The sequence below is a fragment of the Dendrobates tinctorius genome, unplaced genomic scaffold (genome assembly GCF_039654945.1).
Source record: "Dendrobates tinctorius isolate UK_male_01 unplaced genomic scaffold, ASM3965494v1 ptg000154l, whole genome shotgun sequence".
NCBI classification, from domain to species: domain Eukaryota; kingdom Metazoa; phylum Chordata; class Amphibia; order Anura; family Dendrobatidae; genus Dendrobates; species Dendrobates tinctorius.
In genome coordinates, this window is record NW_027361821.1 from 11,427,884 (window position 1) to 11,442,593 (window position 14,710).

Below are 14,710 nucleotides of genomic sequence, written 5' to 3' on the forward strand. Positions count from 1 at the left end.
TACATGCCAAAGCTAAATGCTTGAATGCCACAATCTCTAATCTATTGACAATGGAAATGCTGCCTTTCTGCCTGCTGGATACAGATGGTTTCCAAAATCTGATGGCTGTTACAGTCATTCAATACCAGTTACCCAGTCACCATTAGTTCTCTAAATCAGCTGTGCCTGCGCTACACCAGCATGTCGCAGGCAACATCACCCATTCTTTGAAATGATCTATGTCAGCCAGGGTGCATTGCAGCAATGACACCTGGACGAGAAAACATGGGCAGGGTCATTATATTGTATCTAGCAGACTGGGCACTGGGTGACTCTGGAGGCTTTGCATGCAAGCAGGTAAAGGGCTGCTTCACAAAGTCTTTGAATCCTTAAGGCTTGCGGGACCAACCTATGTATCTAACACTCCCTCCAATGCTTCTGCCTCCTTTACCTCCGCTAGGGCCTCCAGCTGCACCCTCAACCTCTCCCTTAATGAGACACATTTTCCAACAGTGCAGAGAGCATTCCCCTCATCTCTGCACTGCGCAGCCAGGGCTCACCACAATCAGGCAGTGTTTAAATTAATATGCCTTTGAGATTGCAGCTTATAAGTTGTGTCTAGATATTCAGGCTGAGTTTGAGCAATGGCTGTCTCCACTGAACCTGAAGCCAGAAAAGGCCATGTGCAATAACGGTGCGAACAAGGTGGCGTCTCTCATACCAGCAGCACATGCATCCAGCCACAGACTAAGCGCTATCCCTCTGCACCCTCAGTGCTTCTCCTGAACAGTGCGTTCACTCTCCCTGTGACACACTTGCCTCCCTGGGCAGGACATACCATTTGGAGAATCACAGCACCAGTTGTGGACATTCATGCCTGTCAGAAACAATACAGGATAGTTTCCTGAATATATTACAGTACAAATTTCTGGACACCCACACCAATTATTGGATCTACCGGTCCCTGTATAACCCAAGGTGTCAAACCCGTGGGTCTGGTGATTTCCTACATGAATGGTGTCCTTTCATCCTCAGTAGCTGCTGCTTCCCAGACGTCTGTTTCTCCACATTATTAATGAATATACCCAGTACTGAATAGTGCCTACTTATGACAGCGGTTCTTTAATAATAATATATGGAATTTTCCATTACAGTTCCTCTCAGTTAAAACCAACTGTAAAAAAATTCTGTTTCTGATGAAGGTCAATTGTATGACCGAAAACGTTTAAAGAAGTAAAAGAAGTTTATTTAACTGGATGCCTTTTACAATAAAGGAACTGTCAAATCAATTTTTCTTTTGAGTGCCAAGTTTTTGTACTACATTGTTAGTTGGCTGGATACCCGACTTGTGCACCTCCCTCCACACTGAGTGCTGTGTTTTTTCTATTTTACCATCCTGGCCTGGATGCAATGCTGCAGAAAGCCTGGCCGCTGTGTGCTCACTTCCGCCATTCACACCCTGAAGGTCATCAACTTGATCAACTTTCATCGCTACTGAGGTTTGATATATGATGTGCCGACATGTTGGAATTCCACTCTGCACATGTTGCAGCAAATTAAACAGCAGAAAAAAAGGCAGCACTGCTTACTTGCCCAGATCTTAGAGCAAATGCACTGCAGGATGCAGCCAACCCATATAGCAAGATGGCAATACAGGTGCAAAATACTAGATCATCAGCCACTCTCGAACTACCTATTCCTTCAGGGGGTGACTGTCCAGTATACAATTGCCCAATAAAGGCCCTCATAGGGTGCTGCTCACATAAGGGTACTGCATAGTGTCTGTTTCACAGCCTATTAGTCATGCCCCTACTATTCGATTAGGAGAGCTGGCCAGCACACTCTCAATGTATCCCATTGTGAACACCTGTCATATGAGACATGTTGCAACAAAAAGCACTGATGCAGTATATCCTTTTGCACAGCTGGGCCAACTCAGTACGGTGGTGCAAATCACACTTGTGGAGTAGACACAGATGAAGAATCTCTACACCCTTCTGCAAAGTTTCAAAATTGCTACTAAGATAACTAGCGCTGATAATGCTGTCATCAGCATCACTATCCCGGTCATCTACAAGCTAGAACACACTTTGTATAATCTGCGGAATCAGGTGTTGATCCCTGAAGAAGAGGTGGAAGCAGAGCAGGTTGCAGAAGGGATAACAATATCTCTAAGTTCCGGGCTGTCATCACACAGGTGGGTGCCATAGGATGATGGATGACAGCAATCGAAGAGGGCTCATGGTACCAGACAAACCTTTTAGCACAAAGAAGGCGGCAGCATATATATAGTCACGGACCATAATAATTGGTTACACTTGATAAACATAAATCATATGAAAAGAAAGAGGTATGAATAACTGTATCTTTTAGAAAAAGAATATAAACATTGTTAATACATAATATAAAATGAGTGCAAATGCAACTAGCCAAAAAGTGGTCCACAGACCAGTAGGTCAAATATTATATATAGTAAAATACATTCAGACTAGGAACATGATTGAATGATAACAAACATATAAGGAATTATAGGACCAACATAATATAGAGAGAATTAAAGTATAAATAATAGATCGTAAATAGAGTGGTTCATAATAATACATGTACCCTATCAAGTCATCATATAGCAAAACAATTAACTAGACCAAAGCGTGTAAGGTAAGAAATAAAATAGTTAATTAGCAAAATAGGTCTGTGGAACCAGACAAACTGTTAGCGAAGGTGCAGGAGCAGAGGAACAAATGAAGGAAGATAAGGAGGAAGAGGTGATGGGCACACAACAGTCAAGAGATAAAGAAGATAATGATCCCCTCTCTGTTGTCCGTGGTTGGGGGGAGTAGACGGAGGAAGCGCCTGACACATGAGCACCTTATTGCTGCACAATCTGCAACATGATGCCCATATTGTTAGGATTAGAAATAGTGCTGACTACTGGATTGACACACTGTTAGATCCACAGTACAAGAGTAAATTTAGCCAGACACTAAACTCCAAGTTTAATCTCCATTTGAGGCACTGCCTGTAATGGAAAGGGTCTCAGAGTGCCATTATACTATTTCTACTCTAGGTAAAGTGATGCCACTTTAGAGGTGTGTGACAATAGTTTTTGGAAATGTTTAGACTCCAAGTTGGGTGGATTGTCTGTAGTGGAAGGGGTGTCAGAAGCCTATTATACTATTTTTATTCTTAGGAAACTTATGTCACTGTAATGGTATTTACCAATAATTACTGGAAATATGGAGACTTCAAATTTGTTCTCCATGTGGTGGGTAGGTTGTAACCTTTGGCCATGTGCCCACATGCATAACAGTGCCTTGGGTTTGGAAATCACAGGTCCTGTTTGTAAACCTTTGTTCTGCTGGGGTTTCTGCTGGATAGTGGGATAATCCTATACAAATGGCTGATGGCCACTTGAATCCTTGGTTGAAGGTTCTTCTGGAATCGGTGGGTGTATTGGGTCTCCACTGGAGTCGATTGGCTGTAAACTCATTGGTCAATGGGGCTACTTGCTCTGGAGTTTCAGGCTTCCTGAAGGCTACCCACTCTCATTTTTCTGGGGCTATTTTGTCCATAAATTGCTCCAGCATGATCACTTCCGGGAGGGCATCAGCGGAGTGGGCAGCCCGACCATCAAGCCACCAGTTGTAGTGCCGTCAGAGCTGACTGCTTAATTTTACATAGGAGGCCCCCTTGCAAGACAAAGTTTGGAACTTCATGTGATATCTCTCGTGGATGGAGGAAAAAAGTAAATAAAGTGTCCTTATTAGTTCAATACTCCAGGCAGTCTTGAGGCCCAAACAACCAGTCCACATTTCCAGCCAGTCAAACTAGTCCACAGGTATTTGTTCCAATTAGCTGTGGGCACCTGGTGCATCAGTATCAGAGTCTCAAAGCTTTGCAGATGTTTAGTATCCTCTGTTTTGGATTCATTAAACACTGGCACATCTCAATAGTGGAGATGATTTCCTTGGTGGTAAGCCATCATGAAAGTATGGTCCAGCATTGGTAGTAGGTGTACTGGAACTCCCAAAACTGATTCAATAGCATAAGTTCTCTCCTTGCTTGAGGCTCTGGGTCCCAATGCGATCAACAATTCCTGGATTTGGCCTGCTTGCGACTTGGTATTTGATTCCAACTACCACTGGATCCAGCATATGGCAATCAGTTTTATTCCTCTGGGTCCATCTGAGTGGAGTCATCATAGTTCTTCATGATGTTCTGGGCATCTCAACAGACCTATTCCTGTATTATCAGACTGAATGTCGGCTGCTCAATAGTCGACCCGTCAAAGCTGTCACAGCGCCTGTAGTCAACGGTTCTTGTTGTGGTTTTATATCACCTCCGGCCATCATCCCAAGGTCAAGGTCATGGGAAGAAGACTACTCAGACAACACAGGGTGAGGGTAACACTTTACAGTGATAGGCAGCAAGTCAAATCTGTATTCCTCTGGTTGGTGACATGGTTCCCTGACTGCTGTTCTATAGAGTTTGTGGAAACAGAGATAGATCCTCTTTTTATAGGTTACAGCTCTTATTCAGGCATTTTTTCCACAGGATTGATGTAAGGTGGGAGGAGATCATCTATCTTTGCTTGATTTTTAAAATAACCTACATAGTTTGTCTTTCAATATTTGCAGAACAACAAGCTGCCTGAACTGATACAGTGGGTAATCAACATTATCACTAACATCAATTGCTCAATTATCCTTTGTCCTCATTTTCAAGGATTGCAGAACAATAAACTGCAAGGACTGATACAATAGGTAAACAGCAGCTATTCAGCAAACATCAATTCAAGTCAATGTTCAGTCTCATATGAACAATGGCTCATGTCCCTAGGCCTACTGAATATAGGTCTGGCATAATTAAGAATAAACATGGTGTCCTCACTCTATTATCTATATATCAATCTATCTCTCGGTAATCTGCATTTCTACAGGATATGCTATAAATGTCTAGTAAATGGGCACAAACATATGTGCTGCTCTTTTTTTTCTCTTCTATTGCTGGGGATACTTGTTTTGGTGTTTTCGGAAGAGCCATATATGCCTTGCCACCTCTCCTTTCCCAGTAGCCATGGGGCCATGCAGGACAGGGGTTAGGGGACCCTTATCCTGGAGATATATTAGAGCTTGTTACCATTGAAGCATATATAGCATTTCCTGCAGATATTATAAACTAGATATATCAAAGCTGAGAATATCTTTTTAAGTGTATCTGTTACTTTGCAATTCATAAATAGTGTAAACAGAAGCATAATCTATAGTTTATGACAATGCTATATTTATTAAATGAGTGTAAGAACTAATAATTTTGGTCTTTAAATATAGTTTTCATTTATGTTCTTGGAGGAAAGATGTTAACACTTGATTATTATATCATGTATTTATTTTGACTATGTAATATCTTATAATTTCATTGCCCCACATTACAGCATAATAGTGTAATAATGAGAACTCGATGTATAATTATTGTAATTAAAGCTAATGTATTTTAAGCAGTGTAAAATATCAAGTTTAATCTATATTGCACAAAAGCCTTGTTTTATTATAGACAGTTAAAAAAATGCACAGATATACAGTAGCATGACTGAATACATCATTTAACATTTTGATTGTATGTGTATACTTGCAGTGCTATGTAATACAGCAACCTCAGCTTTGCTAAATTGGAACATATTTGGTATATGTGAAAAATCTTAATGTTTATAGAGCTATTAAACTTAGAAGAATGGAGACATTTCCAGTATTTAAGCAATAACATTTTATTTATGATTTTAATTGCTTTCCAAGACCTGCAGTGTACACTTACAGATATATTTTAGACAATACAGATTGATTTTGGTCTATGTGTATGAGCATTTTAAGACTTATTATGAAATATTGATAACTGTAACTTTCCATCTTATAATAACAGTAATTTCCAAGAAATAATGACCTCAACCAGGATATAGAGAGTGGACAGCTCCACTTAATAAGACTGAGTGATTCCCAAAGCCAAATAGAAAGCATGACAAAAGGAACTGTAATATAAGATTGATCTTTTCTTCTATAAGTCAGATTTTTGTTACATACTCTGCTACTGTTACTAACAAATTGTGCTCTTACTGATAGTTACGAGAAATTACAAGGAATTACACTATCTTTTTTCTAAATTATCTAGTGGAGAATTTGGTTCACTATGGCCAGGTATCTTTGGAAATGCAACATTTCTTTGAAAGCACAAGATTAAAGGCAAACAAAATGCATACAAAGTAATAATGCTTTGTAATGATGTTTTAGAAGTTTTACAGTAAAATGTGACTTAATAATGTACTTTTAAAATGTTCTTTGGAAGTATTATTTCTGTGATTCTGAGTAAAGTAGCTATGGATATCAATGTTCATAAATCTTGGTTTTAAAAGAATTTTTAATGTATAAGAGAAAAAATAAAATAGGTAAATGCTGTAAAATTTACTTTCCCAACATAAATCTACATTGATTTAAAATGGATAAATATTGTATCATAAAAAAATTTTTTTCTCATAAAGTGATAGAAGTTGAAATTATTGTGTAAGTGCAAAACCTTTTGAGAACATCCTTATGACTCAACATACAAATCAATGAAACCACAAATGAGCAACCATCTTGGGCATTATGGGCAGATGATGAGAATAGTATCTATGAATGCATTCTTTTTTCATCCCTTACCTGTGTTCATTAATAAGCAGTCAAAACAAGAGCAACAGAATATTTTTCTTAGATTGAGGAATAATAGATCACACAATATTACAGTGGCATATAAAAGTTTTGGCATCCCTAGTCAAAATTACTGCTATTGTGAACAGTGAAGCAAATTGAAAAGAAAATGATGTCTAAAAGGCCTAAAGTTAAAGATCACACATTTCCATTGTACTTTAGGCCAAAAGTATACATATATTTTCATCTTTTACATTTTAAAAATTACAAAAAAGACAATTGGCAGGTGCAAAAGTTTGAGCACCTTTCATGGTTAGTACATAGTAACATCCCCTTTTGAAAGTATCAAAGCTAATAAATGCTTTTTCTAGCCAGCCAAGTCTTACAATGTTTGAGGGAATTTAATTCATTCTTCCTTGGAAAATTCTTCCAGTCCTATGATATTCTTGGGTCATCTTGCATTCACTGTTACTTTATGGTCTAGCCACAGATTTTCAATGATGTTCAGATCAGGGGACTGTGAAGGCCATTGTAAAACCTTTAGCTTGCACCTTTTGAGGTAGCCTATTGTGGATTTTGGCATGTGTTTAGGATCATTATCTATTTGTAAAAGCCCTCCTCTTTTCAACTTCAGCTTTTTACAGATGGTGTTATATTTTCATCAATAATTTGTAGAAGAATAAAGCATGGCACTCCTGTTTTTGGTTCCCAAGTAGGATCCTATCCCCAAATAGTTCAATTTTAAACTCATCAATCTGCAGGACTTGTTTGTTTCCAAAATGCATCAGGATTACTTAGATGTTCCTTTGCATACTTCTGAAGCTAAATTTTATGATGATGATGCAGGAGATGTTTTCTTTTGATGACCCTTCCTTGAAGGCCATATTTGTGCAGGTGTCTCTTAACAGTAGAAAAATGTATCACAAACCCAGCCTGCTAAATCTTTTTGAAGGTCTTTTGCAATCAAGTGGTGGTTCAGATATAGCAATCCTGTGAGCAGCTCTTACTGAAATTTTGTTTGGTCTTCCAGGCATTATCTTGACCTCTACTGTTCTTGCTTACTGCCATTTCTTAATTACATTTCGAACTGAGGAAAGGGAAGCTTGAAAACACTTTATCTTCTCATAACCTTTTTCTGATTTGTGGACCTTCCCCATTTTTATTTTCATAGTGTTAGGTACCTGCTTAAAGGAACCCATGGCTGCTGTTTTTTAGCACAAGGTTAGAAGAGTCTGGGTTTTTATAAAGCTGGAAAATTTGCATCACCTGGCATTCCTTGTGATGACAGTGAACAACCATGACCCTAACAGGCTAATTAAGGTCTGAAACCTTGGTCAATGTTATCTCAGCACACAAATCTCAAAGGGTGCCAAAACGTTTGCATTGGCCCATTTCCCTTTTTGTAATTTTTAAAATGAAAGAAAAAAGGCCATTTTTGCCTAAAATACAAAGGAAATATGTCATCTTTAACTTTAGGCCTTGTAGAGATTATTTAATCTTTAATTTGCTTACCTGTTCACAATAACACTAATTCACAAGGGGTGTCAAAACTTTTACATGCCACTGTTGCTGCAAAAGTTCAGTTATTCACAAACAAATTCAAAGTAAATTTGACTGATCAGCAATACAGCGATAATAAAAATATAAACATTCCCCAACACTAAAATAGTAACACCTAGAAATAAAATGCATGTAAATTGAAGAAGTAGCAGATATCGTTAAGATCTGTAGTGATCAAGTTTTTAAGTATCTAGGTCCAATCTGTGGTAATTGGAAAGACCATGAAATCCAGTTGGATACCACATTTTTTCAGCCATATGAAACTTCAAAAATCAGATCAAGTATTTTGGATGATTGTGCAATAACTTCTGTTTGTCCACATGCCAGTTTTGGCTACTAGTCAAAAACTGAAAAGGACAGAATTTCTGAACCGAGAGACATTGGTTTATCACTCTGGCAGACCACAATACACATAGGCTGAAATATCAGGACTGTTATGTGTTGCATGTCACAATTAATAACATCAAGGGGTGCACAGAGTCAAAGCTTTGCACAGAAGGATCGTCAAATTAGAAGAATGGTGCATAGTGATCTATTCTGTACTATAAGAGAAATTAAACATCAAATGCAAAGTCTAATCTGTGAGACAGTGTCTTCAAGCCATCAGATGTTGAAATGCTTGTGGATCATGGACCCACTGCACAATGGACAAGCGAGAGCCTTTCAATTGCAGGAACTATGACTGGGACAGACAAAGCAGCCGACAATAGGTTGCCCAATTGGATAGTCACTGTCTGCAGGTAGGACAGGATCTTGTCCTGCCAATCAAGTTGCCACCACATCTCTTGGGATAGCTCACAGAGTGGGGAGGTTTTGGAATCAAAGGAGTCCAGGGCCTGATGAAACTGTCATGCTTGTGGATCATGGACACAATGCATCACAGGCAAATGAGAGACTGGAGGGGCGTAACTAAGTGACCACCTAAAATTTCACTAGAACCCTTAATTATGCTGTTAGATTTGGGCCCAGATCTACACCAGGTGCTACTCCAGGACAGATCTCAGTACCGCTGCAGCTGATCCCAAATGTCAGGACAGTAGAATGGACTAGGAATCCTAACAGGAGTGGATACAGAGGTTATAGATGTAGCTGCTCCTCCAGACAGGATGGATACTGAAACCAGCACTGGCAGCATGGGATTCAGGCTCAGGTAACAGCAGAGCAGTTTCAGATTCAAGTAAGGCTGGAGTGGTTTTGGATTAAGGTACTGTTAGAGAAGTTTTGGATTCAGATACAGAGAGCAGTTTCAGATTCAGGTACTGGCCAGAGAGGACAGAAACAGGAAAATAGATCTAGCACTGGTACAGCTTAAACTAGCCTGATACTGGGACCTGATCACTAGCCAGCAGCTTGCAGACTTGACTAACTACAATTGCTGCTCAGGCACCTCCCAACAGGTGGAGGTTCCTTAAGTATTAAGTGCTTTCCAGCTATTGGCTGGGGACATATTAGGTGTGTGTGCACAGCCCCTTTAAGAGATAGGAAGCACACTCGCATGCCCTAAGCACTCTGTCAGGGAACCTGTTTGACGCACACAGACCCTGGGACATGGGAGGCAAAGTAGAAAATGCAACAATGTAGCCTGGGCGGTGAGTAAGTCAGTGTCCCTGATGGGTGGGAGGAACAGAGATATGAATGAATGCTGGAGTTACAGTACTCCCACTTCATGCCCCCTATTCCTCAAGCCTGCAAGGAATTTATCTAGGAAAAGAGGAGCATAGATATTCTTCTTTGGTTTACATGATATTTCTTTGGAACTGAAGCCCTTACAAACCACAAGTAAAAAGGTTTTCCCTATCACTTTCTTCATGGCCAAGATGCTGTCTATCTAAAAGACATCTTCAGAGTTTACTGGCGTAGGAATGTCACCCACATCTTCGAAGAAGGGACTTAAAATGATTGGTTTGTGAAAGATAGCATGGAAGAAGACAGGCACATGCAATGGAGCTGGGAGATTCAATTTATACAACACTGCATTGATCTGTCTGAGGACCGCAAACGGGCCTATAAAGAGGGGGCCCAACTTATAAGATGGCCTCTTAAGGCTGATTTTTTCAAAGAGAGCCACATATTATCTCCTTGTTGGAAGATTGGTGGATCCAAGCATCTCTTGTCAGCATGACTCTTCATCCATTCGAAGGATTTTTCTAGAGTGATTTTGGTATCACTCAAAATCTTGGAAAATTCTTCTGTGAGAGCATCAGCTGCAGGGATGTCAGAAGTGGTTGACACAGAATGAGGAATACCAGGCTGGAGACCATAAACACTGAAGAACTGAGATTTTGCAGAGCCCTTACTTGCATGGCTATTAGAAGAGAATTCGGCTCAAGGAAACACCTTCATCAAGTTGCCATGGTGCACATTCAAGAAATGCCAAAAAAGTTGTATAAGATTTGGTTGACTCTCTCCATCTGACTGTTGGACTGGGGATTATATACAGATGACAAGTCCAAGTCCACATTTTACAAACATCTCTCCAGAACATGGGAGTGAACTGGACACACCTGTCAAACACAATATGAAGAGGAAAGCCATGCAGATTGAAGGTGTGCTATATGGACCTCTCAGCAAGTTTAGCAGCAGTTAGAAGACAAGGCCCTGGAGTAAAATGTGCAATTTTCAAAATTTGGTCAACCATGACCCAGATAACAAAGCAACTTGAGGACTCAGGGTGGTCCGTAACGAAGTCCATTGCAATATGCTGCCAGGGACCTGATGAAACAGAAGCAAAAGAAGATGCCTGAATGGGAGATGCTTAGGAGTCTTTTTAGGAGCACAGGAAGTGCAGGCAGAAACATACTCCAGAATGTCATTTCTCATCATATGCCACCAATAATGATGGGAAATAATTTTAGTAGTCTTACGTTGCCAAACGGGACCACCCAACTTAGAAGAGTTCCCCCACTGCAGAACTCACTTTTTACCATCCTGTGGAATAAAAGTCTTCCTGAAAGGATTCTGAGACAAGTCAACCAGAGCCACAGTCACCATCCTGGTGAGGTTCAATAATATTTATGGCTTCTTCCTCTTGGTCAAGAGGTAGAAAGGTCAAAGACATGGAGAGCATCTGCCTTGACATTCTTGTCCGCTTAAATGCCTCCTCAGCTATCAGAGTCCAAACCTTGAAATTAGCAACCTTGCAGATCATTGCAGAAATAAAAGTAGTCCAAGATGAGAAATGAGGTATAAACTGACTGTAATAGTTGGCAAAATTTAGGAAGCGCTGAATAGCCTTAACACCCTCTGGATGTTACCAATTGAGAGTGAAAGACACTTTCTCATGACCCATCCTCAGCCCTGTATCTGAGATGATATATACGAGGAAAGACTTCCTGATGAATGCACGCAGAAACACACCATTTACCCGATTATCTCTTGTGTATCTGCATTGTATGGCAAATGTTTATCTTGCACATTACAATAAGTTTTCAACTATATATGGGGCTTCCATGTGCTTAACCCCTTTATCCCCCAAGATGGTTTACAAGTTTATGACCCAGCCATTTTTTACAATTCTAACCAGTGTCAGTTTATGAGGTAATAGCTCTGGATCTCTTTAATGGATCCCACTGTTTCTGAGAGGGTTTTTTGTGACATATTGTACTTCATGATAGTGGTAAAATTTCTACAATATAACTTTAATTTCTTTGTGAAAAATATGGAAATTTGGCAAAAATGTCAAAAAATATTGCAATTTTCAAACTTTAAATTCTTATGCCCTTAAATCAGTGAGACGTGTCACACAAAATAGTTAATACATAACATTTCCCACATGTCTACTTTATATCAGCACAAGTTTTGAAACAATTTTTTTTTGCTAGGAAGATATAAGAGTTAAAATTTAACTTTTAGATATCTATATGATAGAAAATACCCAAAAGTGACACCATTATAAAAACTGCACCCCTCAAGGTGCTCAAAGCCACAGGAGTTTATTAAACCTGCGGATGCTTCACAGGAATTTTTGGAATGTGAAAAAAATAAACATTTATCTATTTTTCACAAAATATTTACTTTAGACTCAAATATTTTTATTTTCACAAGGGTAACAGGAAAAAAAATGTACCCTAAAATTTCTTGTGCAATTTCTCCTGAGCATGCTGATACCCCACATGTGGGGAAAATCAACTGTTTAGGTGCACGGCAGAGCTTGGAAGGGAAGGAGCGCCATTTGAATGTAAAATTTGCTGGCATAATTAGCAGATGCTTTGCCGTGTTTTTAGACCCCCTGATGTGCCTACACAGTATAAATCCCCCACAATTACACCATTTTAAAAGCCCAAAATTTTGCATTTTCATAAAGGTAACAGGAGAAATTACACATGCAATTTGTAGTGCAATTTCTGCTTAGTATGCAGATACCCCATGTGAGGGAGAAAACTACTGTTTGGGTGCATGGTAGGGCTTGAAAGGGAAGGAGCGTCTCTTGAATCTTTGAATGTAAAATTTGCTTTAATCATTAGCGGACACGATGTGCTGTTTGGAGAGTCCATTATGTGTCTAAACAGTGGTAACCCCCCACAAGTGGCTACATTTTGGAAACTAGACCACTCAGGTAATGTATTTAGATGTGTGGTTAGCACCATGAATCCCCAGGCGCTTCACAGAAATTTATAACGTTAAGCTGTGAAAATAAAAAAAAAATCACATTTTCCCCACAAAAGTGTTATTTTAGCCCCAAATTTTGCATTTTTAAAAGGATAACAGGATTAACTGCACTTTACAATTTGTTGTGCAATTTCTCCTGAGTACACCGATACCCCAAATGTGGGGAAATACTACTTTTGAGGCACTGAGCAAAGCTCAGAAGGGAGTAGGCTCCATATTGAAGTTTTGTTGGAATGGTTTGATGGCGCCATGTCACATTGGCAGAGCCCCTGAGGTGCCAAACCAACAGAAACCCCCCATATGTGAGCCCCATTTTACAAACTACACTCCCCATTGAATTCATATAGGGGTGCAGTGATCATATTGACACCACATGTGCCTCCCAGAATTTTTTACCATTGAGCTGTGAAGAAAGAATAAATTACATTTTTACCACTAAAATGTTGTCTTAGCTTTTAATTTTTCTAACGGCAAATTGGAATTTTTTTACAACCAACTGAGGTCCATTTTTTCCTGAGTGCACCAATACCCTACATGTAGTTGGGAAATATTTGTCAGGCACAGTGCAAAGCCCAGAAGGGAAGGAGAGACATACTATAATGCAGATGTTAATGTTATGGTTTACGGGTGTCATGAACCATTGGGTGAGCTACTGAGTTGCCAGAACAGCAGAACCTCCATAGGAGACCCTATTCTACAAACTACACCTCTCAACATATTCATATAGGGGTGTAGTGATCATATGGCCACCATGGATGTATCACAGAATTTTATACCATTGGGCAGTGAAGAAAAAATAATTACATTTTTATCACAAAAATTTGGTTTTAGTCCCAGATTTTACATTTTCACTCAAGAAGTGGATAAAAATGGCACCATAACTTGTCCCACAATTTCTACTGAATGTGGTAATACGCCATATGTGGCTGTACAGAACTGCTTAACCATATGAAAAAACTCGGGAGGGACAAAGCGCTATTTACCTCTTGGAGCCCAGATTTTCCTAAAATAGTTTCCCAACTTCATATACAGAGCCCCTAATTGCTAAAAGAGCAGAATCCCCCTCAAGTGATTCCATTTTGGAACTTATACCCCTCTGGGAGTTTATCTACAGGTGAAGTGATAATTTTGACTCTATGTGTTTTCCAGAAACAAGCAGCAATGAATGTTGCCAAGTGAAAATTGCAAACTGTCATTGAAGTGCCCAGCACTCTGTGATGCTCAGCACTCTGTGGTGCCCAGCACTCTGTACATTGTAGTAACCAGTACGTTGCAGTCACCAGTGCGTTATGCCCAGCTCATGCTCCTAGAGACTTGCACCTGTAAGTTAGGAGGGATCTCATCACCAAAAATGCCAAACATGTGGACACTATATGTAGTTTAGGTACACTGTGGGGCTCAGAAGGGAGGGGGGCATTTGAATTTTGGAGCGCAGATTTGGCTTAATTTCTTTTGAGGGATGAAGAGCCATTTTGCTTTTTCAGAGCCTTTGTTCTACCAGTAACATTAAAGTCCCCTATATTTCTGTTAGCAGATGAAAGACCTGAATGGGGGCTTGCTTTTTGTGGATTGAGTTGAAGCTTTTATTTTGAACATTTTACAAAATGTTTGGGATTACATTTATGCTGCGCACTAAGCTGAGCGCTTACTCTGGGTTTTCCATCTAAATCTCTGAGTGATGTGATTCAGATGAAATTTCTAAGGGATCCATTCACTATATTGAGACAGCAGAGTTACTCTGGATGCTGTCTGGGTTGTGTTCAGCGTTGTCCTTCTTTTCAGAAGTGCACAAAATAGTTACCGGTGGCACTTTTATGCAATCCTACAAAGATGGACACCGCCGGATCACAAGTCAGATAGCATCCACAGTGCCTCCATTTACCTCA